We start from the raw sequence: 15,790 nt of genomic DNA on the forward strand, positions 1-15,790 counted from the left end.
ACCCAGCAGTGGTGACAAAAGACACTCTGAGCTCCAGGGGTACTGGTGGCAAGTGGGTGCTGACGGCTGCCTTTGCTCCGGAGCTGCAAATAGCTTCAGAAAGCAGGTGGAAGCCATGGAAGCAGGAGTGGTGCTTCTGTTGGCTGTGCACAAATGGCCTTCTTGTTGCAGCGAGCAAGCAGCAGTGCTGGAGCTTTTTCTTACGGCTCCTGCTGACGCGGTTACTAATTCTTGCCTATTAAGGCAAAAGTAACCCACGGTAACGCCAGAGCAGTGCTCTCAGGAAATGCTTTCCCTGATTTTGTGCTCTAGGCTCCCAGAAAAATGCCAGCTAATATACAGGCAGAGCAAGGCTAGCATAAAATATCACCCACTTGTTTTAGCTCGCAGAATTAGGAGCAGACACGGCATACTTGGAGGATTTAAGTTAGTGGAGTTTGTCATTGTGATTATATACAGGAGTCTTGCCTTTAGAAGCTGAAAATCAAGGTTCAAAGCACAGCACCAGGTAGTATCTGACATCTTCACCATCTTGTTTGATTGGTACCTGTGGGAACTGCCAAATGTTTGCATCTTGTACACAGAGAATGCAAAAATTAACTTCATTCTGTTTTGTTTGGCAGAGTCACATCACACCATCTGCAAGTCACCTCCCTAGTCTTTCTGGACCATCCACAGCAGAGCCTGGGAAGATTTTCCACCCGTGATTCTCAGAGGAAGCTAGTCAGTTCCCAGAGCTAAGTTCCTGGTGAAGATGTGGCAGGTATCTTCCAAAGGAATTTGTTGTCTTTTACAGTATACTGGAGCTGGGATTCAGAGACTTTTTTTTCTTCCCCCCCCCCCTCTAGATTTTCAAGTAACTCCCAGCACAGGAGTGGAACTTCCATCAAAACATATTATCATAAACCAAAGCACTAAATCCACAGATGGGGAGCTGTGAGAGCTAGCTTCAGGTCCTTAAAATTGCAATTGTTGGTGTATGACAGAGACCCTAAATATTGAATACAAACATTAGCATTTACACTGGAAGTTAGAAATAGAATCCTCCAAAGGCAAAGCCATAGGTGGCTTGGGGAAGCTGTAGCTACTGTTCCTGTAAGATCTGGAATAATGTGAAGGACAACTTTGGAAGAGTTTATTTAAAAGCTATTTTGTAGCATTTTCCTTTTTTTTTTTTTCCCCCTTTTTTTTTTTTCTTTTATCTTAAGGGGTGGGCAGAAAGGCAGGGTATTTTTTCTTGCTGTTTCTGAACCATGCACACTGAAGCAAGAGCTCAACTGTAAGACAAAGACTGTTTTTAAAATGGTTTGGTTGTACTGCCTGCTTGGTGATATTTTTTGAAGTACATTTGCTGAAGATTTATGTAAAATCTATCTTTTGTCTACTTAAAATACGTCAAATGGATGTACGGGGCAAAATTTAATGCATATGGGTTTTCATTATTTTAAATCATTTGCAATATAAGTGATTTACTGTGACATCAAACATTTGTTCTTTGGCTGTCCACCATAAATTGAGGTCCACCCAAATTTCCACTCCTAGCTATATTTCTGCATCCCTCCCCCAGTATCTATAACCTCAGTTCCGTGATTCTTCATGTAAATGACTTTCAACAAGGAGAGGAGGAGAACACATAATTTGCCTTAATACAGGTAATTTTGAAAGAAGAGCGAGACCTTTACATGAGAAATAGGTGACAGCTATGGAAAGGGGAGAACTAATGCATGTAGAAGACAAAGTCATTCCTGATGAGAGTGGTGAGAGCTACTGATCAACCAGATGTGACCAAATGGACTTTTTGTGCAGTTGAAACTGCCAGGGATGATAGACTTCTATCTTTCGCTTTCTGAGTTTTTTCATGTCTTTTTAGCATCGTTACATTTATAATACAATTAATCCAACCCCAACCAGTTAATCTGAGGTAAGCCAGTTTGCCCAAGGTCATTCTGAAAGTCCATAGTGCAAAACTGGTGACATGTGACACCCAGAACTGTGCTCTCATGACAAACCTTCTCCTAACAGCTGTAAAAGCCTTGAGACACTCAGACTTGTTGAAAGACCTTGTGGGAAACCACATTCATTATAGCTTTTACTGGTTGTGTCATGTCAGTTAATAGGACACAGACCTTTGGACCCATCCTGTATTTGAAGCCTTCCCAGTTCAGTAGTTACTGAAAATTGGTGCTACATGGTAGCTCTTCAGCAGCCTATACTACAGGGATTAAACACCTGAACTCAGCCCAGTTTCTCATCCACTGATGTCTTCTCAAAACCTACTAAGTTAGCAGACTGTGTTGAGATCCTAATTTCTATCCACTCAATTGAAAGACAGTTCAGTTTGAACCAAACATATTTGTGCAGGCTTCCCCGACCTATACCACATATCTAAGCTTTGCCATGACTCCTTCTCACTGCCAAAGGATTTCACTATTATTGCCTACTCCTGCCTTTTTAATAAGGCATCCCAAATTTGAACTACCTAAAGATTTGTAGCAATTCTGAATGATATTATAAACTTCAGCAACATCCTGAAGGCAATCTCGCTTCTGACATCCAGACTATCTGCCCAATTCTACAGCTACAACTGTCTGACAATCACCATTTACATATTTGATGTCTTTCCCACAATGCTAGTCCTAAATAGCCCTGCCAATTATCTTAATCCTGAAGTCAGAGCAGGTTTAGATGCTGTGGTGGGCCTGCATGTGCTCATCTTCATTCTAGCCTCCAGTGGCTCTACTCCTGCAAGATCCAATTCAGAAAAATGTTAGCACAGCTCTGATTTATGTGCAAAAGTGCAAAGGAGAGCAGAAGCTTTTAGTATCTTGGGAAGTGGTTAGGAATTAAGGCCAAAGAAAGGACAGTCATGTCCATTATATCCTTAAAAAAAAAAAAAAAAATTAGACCGAAAGTCCTGGCTGCTGAACCGTGCCTGGGCTGGCAGATGTTCACAGCTCTCTTGGCAGATACTGTAGAAAGCTAATGGGCCCATTTAGAGCCCCTCCCTTACACAGTGGCATTGAGATGGTTTTGCAGTTGTGAGGTAGGCCTAGCAGGGCTGTAATAACAATTTCAGCATTTTTCCTGAAATGAAGTTAGGGAATACATTAAATATTTTAACAGCTCCGCTGATCTCAACAGGAATCTCCACTGAACCTAGCACATCATTCCAGATGTGGCTGAGGGAAGGAAATCTCATGTGAAGTGCAAGGCTGACACCTGGAGGGGACTGCTGAGCTGCAGCTACGCGAACCTGGAGGAGTCAGGCAGGGATTCAACACACAGCTTGGGTTAGGAAAGCTCAGAGGAGATGGCAATATCCTAGGTTTTGGAACTGCTTTTTTGTAGTGAAGGTGTACTTTAGATATTCTTCCCTCTCCCCTTTTCTAACAAAGAAAAATCCAGATTTCTGTTTCAGATTTTCCATGTATATTTTTAGGAGGGGAGAAGAACAAAGAAGCAGACTCTGGATCACCCAGTTCTTCACTTCTTCCATGTTCAGGAATACTTAGATCAAAAGTTATCTGTCCCAGTAAGCTGCTACAAAATGCAGGGTTAGTTTGTCAGTCGTTTATCATGAAGTCTTTGAATCACTACATGTCAGTAGTGATTCTTTCTGCTGCTTCTTCACTATTTGTATAACCGTGCTGTGAGTTTCTGGAGTACAGACTTGCAGGGCAATTCCTGCTGTCACAGCTGAAGCTGGCAGGATTGTGTTAGGTGCAGCACGGTCTTTTCATGTCTGGCTCTGTCAGCATGCACGGTGAGGCTTTTCTTGAAGCTGACCTAATCAAGGAAACACAAGACAGCTTCTGGGACGAAGTCTTCATGCCTTTGGAGGTTTGCTTCCCAGCCTGGCAGTCACCCATTCACAGCACTTACTCAAACCTTCTCAGTAATCTTTCTTCTCTGCCAGGAATCATCTCAGTATTTGTGAAAGCTGTTTTTTCTCAATCTAATTTTAGAATATGTTAATATATGAGTTATTTACTGAGCTGGCATTACCATACACTTAGTATCTCAGGAACCCAAAGATTATATGTCCATTACATCTTCTTAATTCTATTTGTCATTGCCAGTGTGGTTCCACTCACCATTACATTTGCTTAGCAATAAATAGTTGTTTATAGAAATGGCCAAAAAATTACACTTATTTTCAGAATTCTACTAATTCACCTGCAGCATACCTTCCTCAGCCTCCATATGTCTTCACTGGTATACCTCGATCCTAACTGACTACATATCTTTCTCTTCTAGCCATCAGACCCATAAAATATCACCAATATTAAGTTCACCCTGATGAGCATACTAAACTACTCCACGTACATTCCCCACACAGACCAGCTTCATCAGTGAGCTTGCTTCATCAGAATACTTGCTTGCTCCAGGCAATGGGGAGTAGAAGAGAGGCAAACTGCCAACTTCAGCAGTAAGTCAAGACATTCAGTGTGCTGGGGGTGCTTCTTTTCAGCCCTGAAACCTGAAAAGTATAACACCATCCCTACGGCTCCTGTTTCTCCAGCATTTATTAACAGTGACATGATTCTAAAGAGGCAATAACATCTTTCCTCCTCCTCCACCCCAACAATATTGCCGAAGCTGGATTGTCAGTTATGCTAAATTATACTGGATCACATGTGGTTATTCAGCAATGTAGACAAATACCAATTCAAGATCAAGGGTGAACTGTGGCCACTAAACTTGTTTCACTTGTGACTCATTCCAGACTTAAAACCTGGCTCTCGCTGACATTTTATTAACCCAATTTGTCATCCTCCTAACCCCCATTATCCAACCCAGGCAGATTATTTACTTTGAAAAGATGTGTAGATAGAATCCACACAAATCTTAAATAGATCCAGGTGCCATAGCTAAATTCCAGAGGGAGCTATGGTCATAAGATATATGTGCTAGTCGAGTAACTTATATCCTAGATACTTTCAAACTCAGTGACATTCTCACTGTTTAGATATTGTCTGGACTGTCACTCTTACAAAGCAGCGAGCAGCCTGGCACATTCTTCAGGTCTGTGCGTGGTCCTAAAGTCATCAGGAAAGGTAAATTTAAGCATATATTTAAAGACATGCTAAATATACTCCTGTTTTGGAGTCTGAATCAGTGAATAGCCCCTCCTCAGCCACTCCCTTTGAATCTTTGTATTTGTCCCAAAATAAAGCATTCAAGCCAAGAAACAGCTTGCTAGCTTCTAGAGAATTCATCATTTCCAGTTTGCAAGCTTGAGGAGAGAAATCCAGGAAGCATCAATAAATCCACTCTGACAGCAGAGTAAAGCACTGCAAAAGGAGTAACATGTCAGTGATGTGACTTAATTTCCCAGAGAAAGATCTTCTTCTTTATAGGTGAAATAAAAGTGCCAGCAAAGTCAAACAGCAGGAATTGTCACACTTGATTGACTCTCAGGACAAAAAATAAAAAGGCAAGGTAAATTATGTGTTTTTACATATAGCAGGTAATAACATACACTGAGAACCTCTGCACAGCAGTATGATAAAGGCATGTGTTCCCACATCAGCATTCATTTAATCAGCATGTTTTAAACAAAATGAAGGTTACGTGCCAAGGAGCTTTACGATTTGGTGGGATTCACAGATTGGACATGAGGGGGCAGTCTTATCTGCAGTTTATTGATGGCAAAACTCTGCTGTGCAATATCGAGGCAGGGTCATTATGGGCAGTTTGCTTTGGAGTCCCAGGTTGCAATGTCAAGATCTGGAGCTTTGCCTCTTTCCAAACAAGGGTCTCATCCAGGCTTTTCAAATGTCTTTATTCAAAGCTGAATACGGTCCCTTTAAATAAGCAGAGATCTCAGTCCGAATGGGGAATGAAGCCCAGGCTACCAACAGTTATGAAACCTCTCTTTTTGAGCTTACAGGCTTAGGGGCCGCTGCTACACTCTGAGGTTAATAATCAGTTTTAATATTCACTTAGGGGGCTGTAAAAAAAGAATGAAAATTTCCTAATTTGAAAATGGACTTGATTGGCAGCTTTATTATCTCTGTAAGGTGCGTGGCATTCCACACAATCAAGTCGTTTTTTAAAATAATCTCACTGCTTAAGTCGTACACGCTGCTAATTGCATTTTAATAAGTCTCTTTAAAATCTTTCCATATTTTTTAATATCCTAATATTAGATAAGTGATTGCTGGGGACACTGGAGGGCACTGAAGTTTATAGAAAGAGGAACACCATAATGAAGCTTTATTGGGATGGCATCACCAAACAATTGCTGTGATAGCAACACTCCCAAGCCTGGAAAAGTGCCAAACATTCCCCCTGGAACTGACTCAGACACTAGCCTCTCTGGCTCAGGACTGACGCAGAAAATGGATGCTTTCTGGTTCATAAAATGGCCTCTTTCCGGCTTGGAAATGACTGAGGAACTGTCCACTTTTGATTTGGAAAGAACTTGGGAGCTGGTGTTTCTCCATAGAACAAACAACTTTGAAACTCACCTCTTCTGCTTTGAATTATGGCTTGAAACTAACTATAAGATTTTTTATTTTTTAATTTGACTAGGATGAAACAGAAGGCTTTTTTTCTTCCTTTAAAAAACAAACAAACAAACAAACAAAAAACCATAGCTCCATCCAATAGCAGAGGTTGTGAAAAGCTTCAATGGGAATTAGAAAACCACTTCTTTCAAGTGGAAAGATAACCTTCCATCTCAAAGATCAAACCCAGTTAAGATGGAGAGTATTTGGAAAAAAAATACTACAGCATGGGGTCATTGGGTTTCTATACCTTATGCAGGGAAGATGGAAGAGCATTCAAGAATACCAGCAGTGACACAGACTTGATCACTCTAAAATTAAAGAAAAAACTCTATAAAGACAGTTGGACTGAACTGACAAATTCTAGATTCAAACACTCCAAACTACAGAGAATTTCAAACTCCCATTCAAGCTGGACCCTGCACGCGCATCCACAGGGTCAGCTATTGCATCAGTTACAAGCCAGTGGTGCAAGAAGGTGCCCCACAACATCTCATATGAAGTGTCCAACGCTTTTCTGTCTGAATTCTGCCTTTGGATTCAGTGCTGTGTTCCCTATCTATGCCAATTGCGTTTCTCCCAATTACGACTGGCGGACAATTGATGTCATTTTCAGTGTCATTTAGTAGCATCATCTATGTAGAAAAAGAGGAAAAAAAGTAATCCCAAATTAACACAGCCAGAAGCCAAATTAACATAATGTAGAAGACAGCATAACTGGCTTCTGTGAAACTTCACCAAGATAAAGGGACATTTTTTGCCAAAACAAAATGGAAATGCCAAGTTTTACATTATACTGTATTTTGTCCTCTGCAATTCCAGTTTATTGGGGCCTTGGATTAGAAAATTCTTTTGAGAACAAGTGACCAATACATTGCCTGTTCCTATATATTTTATCCTTAATCTCATCCTCTGAAATCATACTATAATAAATCACAATGTCAATTTTGTTTTAAGAAATATAGAGCTTCCAGTAGTTTCCTAGTGGCAAAGAAAATGTTCTATCTTCTTAAAGATTCAAAACCTAGGAAACATAAACAGAGAGTGCTTAATTGACTTTTTTCTTTTAAGTCTCAATATTCAGGTTGTTTTGCAGAACCCAGCTATATGAGTTTTAATACTTGAAATGGGCAATACTGATATAAATATCTTGCATTAGTTTGTTTGAAAGTGAGCCATTTTCTTACTAACTGAAGATCTGTTTGTCTATCCACATATTTCTTCTGTACATCATCAGACACTCCTTGGACTCAGTCCACAGCATCTTTAGGTCTGATCTTATTCCCACTGAAATCCAAAGGAGTTCTGCCACTAACTCCCAGTTAAAAGTGGGATCAAGACCTTGCCACTGTAAAGGATGAGTAGGAACAGGTTGTATATTAATACTAAATTTCGTATTACTAGTTGTGTTATTTTCTGGGTTTAAGGTGAATGAGATACCACTGTAAAGAAAACAATATTCCTGAAATTAGCTGTTAAATAGAAAAGAGTTGTCAGTTTGCAAAATTTCCTGTCTTCCTTCTCTTCTCCCTTTTTTCTTTCCCTTCTGAAAATGAGAGCAGAAGGTCTCATCCCGCACTGACAGGCTGGGAGGCACATGTTCAGCGAACTTCTGCACAGGAAGTGAATGTCCAGGTCATATTTATCCCTTTTCATGTGGTTCTTTTAATCCCCCAGATTGAGTTTCAGAAGAGTTTTACAGTTTCAGTTTTACAAAGCAAACCTTCCTTTAATGTTGGCATTTTAAAGAAAAAGCTTCAGTCAAAACATGTGTGTTTTACATCAGCCAGATGTGATGTTTGGGGGAGCAGGCCACAATGTGGCAGCCAGCTCTGCTCCAGCAGCCAGCTGGGTTGGTGCTGGACCTTGAGTGGGAGCTACTGGTTGCAGTCTGGGGATCGGCCTCCTGACTCTCTCCACCAGGAGAAACAATAATAAAAAAGTTCCTAAGCAAAGTTGAAGTGTAGAGTATGGTCAGTGTTGCTAATGACTTGCATCCCGGTAATCTAGATGGACACAACAGAATACAACAGAATACAAACTCATGACCTCAAAGTCTATTCTTATCTTAAGTTAAAGAGGAGGGGGCAAAAAAAACACCTTAATTTAAAGAAAAATGAGGTGCTGAAGGTAGCAGAGGTATGCTGACATGCTACTCAGCACTGCACTGGTAGTCAGTGCTCTAGAAATAAATTTTCTACGTTTTCTTCTCCCTGAATATCACCATCTCTGTAACCTGCTGCTTCCAGAAGCTCATCTTTGTCATTTTAATTGAAAACTAAACAATAAAATGCACTCAGAGGCCTATAACCTCAGCAGACTGCAACTTAGCAGTTATGAGTTACACCAGTCTATAACTTACCAGACACACAACCTCAGCTGGGCAGGGCACTTTCTTTTTTTTTTTTTTTTTTTTTTTGAGCTTTCCTCTCTAAATCTCAGCCATCTGTGACAGGGTGGGGGCTTTGCTTCTACCTTCAAAAGCCTTTCTTGGAAGCCCTGCCTTGGTAAGGTTGAAAGGACATCGAGGTGCTTGAGCGGGTGCAGAGAAGGGCGACGAAGCTGGTGAGGGGCCTGGAGAACAAGTCCTACGAGGAGCGGCTGAGGGAGCTGGGCTTGTTCAGCCTGGAGAAGAGGAGGCTCAGGGGCGACCTTATCGCTCTTTTTAGGTACCTCAAGGGAGGCTGTAGCGAGGTGGGGGTTGGCCTGTTCTCCCACGTGCCTGGTGACAGGACGAGGGGGAATGGGTTTAAGTTGAGCCAGGGGAGTTTTAGGCTAGATGTTAGGAAGAACTTCTTCACTGAAAGGGTTGTGAGGCACTGGAACAGGCTGCCCAGGGAAGTGGTGGAGTCACCATCCTTGGAAGTCTTCAAAAGACGTTTAGATGTAGAGCTTAGGGATATGGTTTAGTGGAGGGCTGTTAGGTAGAGCTTAGGGATATGGTTTAGTGGAGGGCTGTTAGCGTTAGGTTGGAGGTTGGACTCGATGACCTTGAGGTCTCTTCCAACCTAGAAAATTCTGTGATTCTGTGATTCTGTGAAATTTGCACTGGAGAAATAGATCCTAGTAGCTAGGGCTGTGCCTAATGGGTCCACGCTGCCTCAGGGCTGCTGCCCCTGTGAGGCAGGGTACACCCTAGTGGGCTGCTGTTTCTCTCTTCTTTTTTTTAACAACCCCCCAGGGTTGTTAACTTGGTGCTGGAGCACTGGTGGTACTGGTGTCCGGCCTTGCTGGCTGTACAGGAGCCTGATCCTCCTCATCCACACAGCTCCCTGTGCTGCCTCAGGGAGGAGCACGGCGCCATTGGCCGCCATTTTGTGGCTCTGAGAGCTCTTTGGGGTTGCCTCAGGGCTTGTTGCTGCTCTGTGCTGGAGCACTTATGGAGGAGCTGGGGCAAAACTGAGAAATCCCAGGGCTGAAAATCCACTTTATTGCCTCTGGGGACAACAGGTTTCTCACCTGTTTTCTTCTGTCTGCTTGTCAGTTTTCTTCAGGCAGGATAGGGCCCTAAGGGAGCACCCTCTCTGAAGGCAGCCTGTGGAGAGCTTGCTGTGCCCTCAGTTTGGGACAGCCTGAGGAGAAACTCCTGCAAGTGTCGCTCCTGGTGTCCCACCAGGCCTGGTAGCAGCTGGGACAGAGTGAGGGGGGTTTGTTAGTGTGAGGGTCTTGCCTGCGTGGTGTGTGTTTGGCCATTGAGGTTCCCTGGAGAAGCAGCTCTGCGCCTTGGCTCCTGTACCAACAACAGGTGAGTATTTTATTTACCTGATTTCCAAAAATCCATCCCTAGCTGAGCATTTTCTTAATCAGTAAGTTGTAGGGCTCTCTTTTGAACTCTCTGGAAATAACAGCTGTGGTCTCTTGAGCTGACACCATTATTTTTTTCCTTTAAGTTTTGTGTCAATCCAAGGTCACTGGCCTCCAGGCCTGGGCTCTCCATTGATCTCTTTGAGTGATATAAATAGGTTTTCAACAGAGTTGCCTGCTTTCCTGACGGCAGCTAGGTATAGATTTTGTCTTTACTGTGGCTAAATGGTATGGTCAGATGGCTTGTAGTAAATTTGGCAGGGGGTTAATTTGATGTCCTGGAGTCTGAGAGACTGGAGGGAGTTGGGCTGGAGTGTGTTCCTTCTCTGGGGTAAATCTCAAGTTGGTAGACACTACAAATTATTTTGTACAAGATAGCTTTTTATAATATGCTTGAAAGGAGTATATAGTACCATTTTATCCCTTTGTGGGGGGGCTGGGTTGAAGAGGATGTTGTTGTGGCACTTGGGATTATCTGGGTGGACCAACTGACTGCCTTTTTTCCTGGGAGCAGGTGAAAAACCATAAAGATGAGGAGAGCTGGGTAAGTTATGTGCACTGACTGGATTCATTTAAGCCTTTTGGCACCGTGCCAGGGCTGCATTGAGTCATGGTGGACTGAAGTGTTTTTTAAAGGGTTTAGCAGGTACTCTATTTAAAAACAGATTTTGCTCAGAGTTGGTTGAATTTGTGGAAGCCTGCTGCAGTTTCTTACACAACCCATGTGTCTGCATCTTTCTTTGGCTGATAAATGTCTTGGTAGATAACACAAAGAAATAAATATAAACATGTGTGGTTGCGTTTCTCTTTTTTTCCTTTTGAAGTGCACGAGTATCGAGAACCTGATTGTTATTTATCCTTCTCGGCTATTCCTCTTATCCCTGCTCTAGGTTTTCTCATCTTAATAACTGACATTGTTGCTCTCAGGTTCTGCCTAGCATTTTTTTAATGCTCTCCAACAGAAGTCAAGCTTGAGCTTGAGTGACAGAACTTCATGACACTATCTTTTGGAAGTACTGATCACTAGCAATTCCTTCTGATGTCATTTGTATGTAGAACTCTTGGCTGTCTTTGTAAATTTATCCTGAAATAAGGAAGAGTGAGCAAGCTAAACTCTTCCTCAGGTATTATGCCATTGAAGCTAGAGCATCTGCTGTGGATAACTGGATTAACGTCTGCCTAAACTCTTGCATAAAAATTGCTCTATCAGATATAAGAATAACAAATGTGATAGGAAACTAATGTGCAAAAAAGTTAACTCCCTTTTCAGACTACTTCTTCCTCATACATTAGGAAGAGAGTCTCAGTGTAACTGACTAACATGGGAAGGAGGCTTTCCTTTGTGCATCCGGATTGCGAAACACCTTCAACTATGGAAAAAGGTCTAATGGATGTGGCCTAAATCTAGGATATGGAGGATTAGCCCGTCTTTGCCACAGATTCTCTGTGACTGTCCATTTCATTCAATCTGCCTTATTTTTGCATGCAACAATCCTACAATGCAGAGAGGTAATAGAATAAAATCCATCAGTAGTTGTGAGGCACTCAGCTGCTGTGGTCAGATAAGTACCACAGTGAAGGAAATTCCTCTAAGCATCTATTAAGGACAGCACTTCACAGGGCTATTGCCCCTTCTATCCAAGGTGCATGAAGCATTCCATCAATGCTACTTGTACTCCTTCAATACCCACGAGAAGCAACGCATTATAAATCCCATTTTACAGATGGGCGAACTGACTTTTCCCCAAGTCCCAGAGTGGTTCAGTGACAGAACTGGGAATTGAACCATTAGACATTTTCCTCTTCATGACAGCTCTGTACAATCCCTGGACTCATTTATTTTCCCTATTAAAAAAGAAGTAAACAAGTATTTTCTTTCTGAGACCCGCTGAGAATGGGGGATTGGGGAAAAAATGGAAGTAAAATTAAAAATAAAATGACATAAGTCCCCCTTGGCCCTGGGTTGTCCAGTCTCCTTTACATTCACACTTCTCTTTGTTATGTTTCCTTGAAGTTGAACCTCCCTAGAGAAGGGAACCTCAGAGTTTCTGGTGCTGGGGAAGAAATGCTTCAAGAAAAAGAAAAATAATCGCAGCTGCAATGTTAAAAATAAGAAGCTAATCAAAGGCAGCCCATGTGGGCGCCACTTTCATCTCTCATCTTCAAAGAGGTGCAAACAAACATTGTCGGCGTGCCAAGCAGCAGCCTCGGCGGCTGACGATCCCATTACTCCTCCAGCGTCCACCCTCCCTTTCCATGCTGCTGAGCCTGTAGGCATGGGACTCCAGGATCACTGCCAAGGTGGGAACCTCTAGTCACCAGAGGGGAAGCCACATATGGAATTCCTCTGTGGATTCAAATTATTTCATAACAAACATGCTTGCACCCTATAGATCATTCCTTGTGCTATTGCCTTTAGATCCTTTCTAGTAACAATAAGAGAACCTTTCATTACCCAAGGAGCAGAAAAGCCTCTAGATCAGAGGTTTTGTCCTGGATTTTTTTTCCAAAGATTTGGTTATTAAAAATAGCCAGGCTCTGATGAAATCCAGATGCACTTAGTGCAGTAGAAGACTGTGGATTAGTAGTTAAAGCAGTGGTACTTAGGCAATCTGCAGTACTGGTTTTACTTCCAACACCTGAGAAGTTGTGCTGAAATCAGTGCAGCTAACGTCTTCGTGTCTGTGCACCCTGCATTTACGTACCTTGATGTAAGCCTTGGCTGTGCCTGCACACCCTAGTACAGTCCCATGTAATAATAAGATAGCTAGCTCTAAATACGCCAGTGAAGGTACCAAGGCTAATAATGAGAGGCTGTGCCCAGGCTCATATCATGGTATTCATGTTCAGTGTGTTAATGCTGTGATATTGCTGCTTTTTCTGAGCATTTAAAGAAAACTTTGGTTTCTGTATGTGTTGTATGGTGCAGCACAGTTTACCCCATATCAGATAAGAGGGCAAAGAGGAGAAGGCAAGGGGACTGAACTCTTTTCCCCACTCTTGAGATTTTCAGTGGAGGAGGGTGAAAAAGAAGTTCTGCTCATGCTGTCCTACCTCATTCGGGGCACAGATGAAGCTTTGTACGTGGGCACAGGTCTGCTACAGAGACATTATCACTTCATGGCTAATGCACTGGATGAAAATGTAGGATCTGTTCAACTCCTGTGCTCTGCCACTGGTCTTTGGGGAACTCTTGGGCTACTCCACCAGCTGCAAAACCCTGATGTTTTAGCTAAATGACTTTGAAAGCCGTACATTGAAAGAAGTAGGCGTTATTTCTTAGAACTGAGCCACATATTGGTGCTTGCCAGAATCTTGGCAGAGAAGTTGCCTTCACCACCTTGTACCTGTCTGGGGCTTTCCTGCTCTGCTAACCTCATGAGCAGCATTACAGTAGCTGCAGGAACAGTTCACTGGTGCGGTCATCCACTGACAGAAGCTCCGCGTTGTGTTCACAGGGAAAGACCGGGAGATGGAGGGAGGGAGTCGAATTGGATCCAGCTCATCGTAATGAGGAAAGCCTGTCCCAGCCAGGGAAGGATTCAATTAGGAGGCCGGAGAAATATGGATGATACGGGGAGGGCACCAGGACATCTGGGGCTGCCACTGCGAGCAAGAATAAAGGTGCTTTGCATAAGAACAGGATGCAATCATAAGGGAAGAGAAATCTGCTCCCAAGTAGCACTGATTCCCCCTCCCCTCTACAGTGCACAACAAGGTACAGATTAGACCATTACACCCAGGGGAAGCCACAGAGTCGCACTCTTTTTCATGGACAGTAGCAGGAAATCAGTGGATTGGAACCAAATGGGAGGCCTGACTCAAACCAGATGTGACCCCAGGGAGATCAGAAATGCAGAGATGTTTTTGCTCTGACATATCCGCCAGTGTTGAGGATGGGGGAAGGCAGAGGGTGGCAGCAGCCGATTAGATGCTGCTGGATTATATCATGCTGGTAGCAGGCTGGCTGGGTGTCAGAGCTGGGTTTCAACAACGAGGAAAGGGTAGGGAACTGTTCTGCTGCTTCACAGTCAAAGCCGTGCATGCATCCCAAATTTTAGCTGGCTCGTCACCTGCTTCAGCAGCAAGACTGCTGGGACCTTTGCTGTCACAGCCACTCTCCTTGGGTTAACCACGTGTGACTCTTGTCATCAAGCACTGCTGGCTAAAGGTACCCTCTATTTCCATTCAGCCTGCCTTGTAGAATAATCTGAGTCTTTTAGGTTTTAATTAATGAAAATTAAAGCATAGAACAATGAGAACGTGCTGTGGAGCCCCATTTAGGTACCAGGAGCTAAAACACAGCTTGGTGTGGCTGGGGTTTAGATTAGCTCTTCTGTGCCTAGTTCTGGCCCCTTACTTAACAGTGACTTGTTCTCAGACCTCGGGGGCAGTGTAGAATTGAACTGGGTGGACAGTTTGCTTAAAGTCCCAACTATGGAGTCCTGTGATTAGGTGATGTTTTTATTTTTTTTTAACCTTTCATGAATCAAAAGCAAGTTCTGGCATCAATAGTCTCCAAAAGAAGTCTGAAATTGTATCACTGGAAAGGCACTGAAGTCAAGTCAGTACAAAGTAATCCAATGTATTCATTCATTTTCAGATCTCATGATTATAAAAGCCTGATGCGTGAGTTTTTTGCTTATTTGATTCTGGCAATAATGAAATGAAATGACGGGAAATCAGTTTCTCCCCTGGCGCTCTCACTCTCTCTTCCTTCGTGCTCTCCAAGCAAGGAGTCCGGAATTAACTTCAGTTAGCATTAGGCTCTTTGAGGCTTTGAAGACAATGACCAGTGTGTCCTTTACTTTGTGCCAGGCCGCAGGATGCTGGTAACAGGCGAAATCCCTTTTCCACCTGTTCGCTTCCCTGTCAGTGCCTTAGACAGAGCAGTTGGTTGGTGAATGATCCTGGCTGAGGGAGAGCATGCAGGAGTTTATGTTTCACGAGGAAGTCGTGCAGCTTTCTCGTGGTCCCATACCAGCACAGACTTTCCTTTTAATGGACTGCCTGTCCTTATTGTGCAGACACTACAGTCAGGTTTGATCTGTTAATTATGAATGGTTCTGTGGGTGAAACTACTGCTCTTCTGCTCTTCTTAAAGAGCCTGCACCTAGTCAATAGCCACTGAAATCCATCACTCTCCTTCTGCCCACTTTTGGGGGCTTGGGGACAGTTGGGAGGTCTCTGCTTAGCCTAGAAAATAATTCTGTCCTTTTATATCTGCTCCACCAGCTGGAGAGGCTGGCAGATCAATAAGGGCTTATCAGAAAGAGCAGAAAGAAGTCAAATCCTTTCTTCCTTTGTGCCATTTAAACGTGGAGCATGTGAAGGACAAATGCTCCACTTGTTTGACTGGATGGCTTTGTGCTCTCGTAGCACGGGTGCAAATGTGAAGTCAGGGGGAGGAATAGGGCAGACCGGACCTGGAAAGAAGCCCGTGGCTGCCTGCAGAGTGTCTGTGGCATCAGAAC

General features: G+C 43.1%; 1 protein-coding gene across 1 annotated transcript in view; it reads left to right on the forward strand.

Annotated features, from left to right (window-relative positions):
• Positions 1-9,563: 9,563 nt before the first annotated feature.
• Positions 9,564-15,790, forward strand: part of CASZ1 (castor zinc finger 1) — a 254,650-nt gene continuing 248,423 nt past the window's right edge. Inside the window, exon 1 of the mRNA XM_084494867.1 lies at positions 9,564-10,257. The gene's annotated coding sequence lies outside the window, so the exon portion shown is untranslated. The remainder of the gene's footprint in view (positions 10,258-15,790) is intronic.

Source organism: Aythya ferina, assembly GCF_964211825.1.
Source record: "Aythya ferina genome assembly, chromosome: 21".
NCBI classification, from domain to species: domain Eukaryota; kingdom Metazoa; phylum Chordata; class Aves; order Anseriformes; family Anatidae; genus Aythya; species Aythya ferina.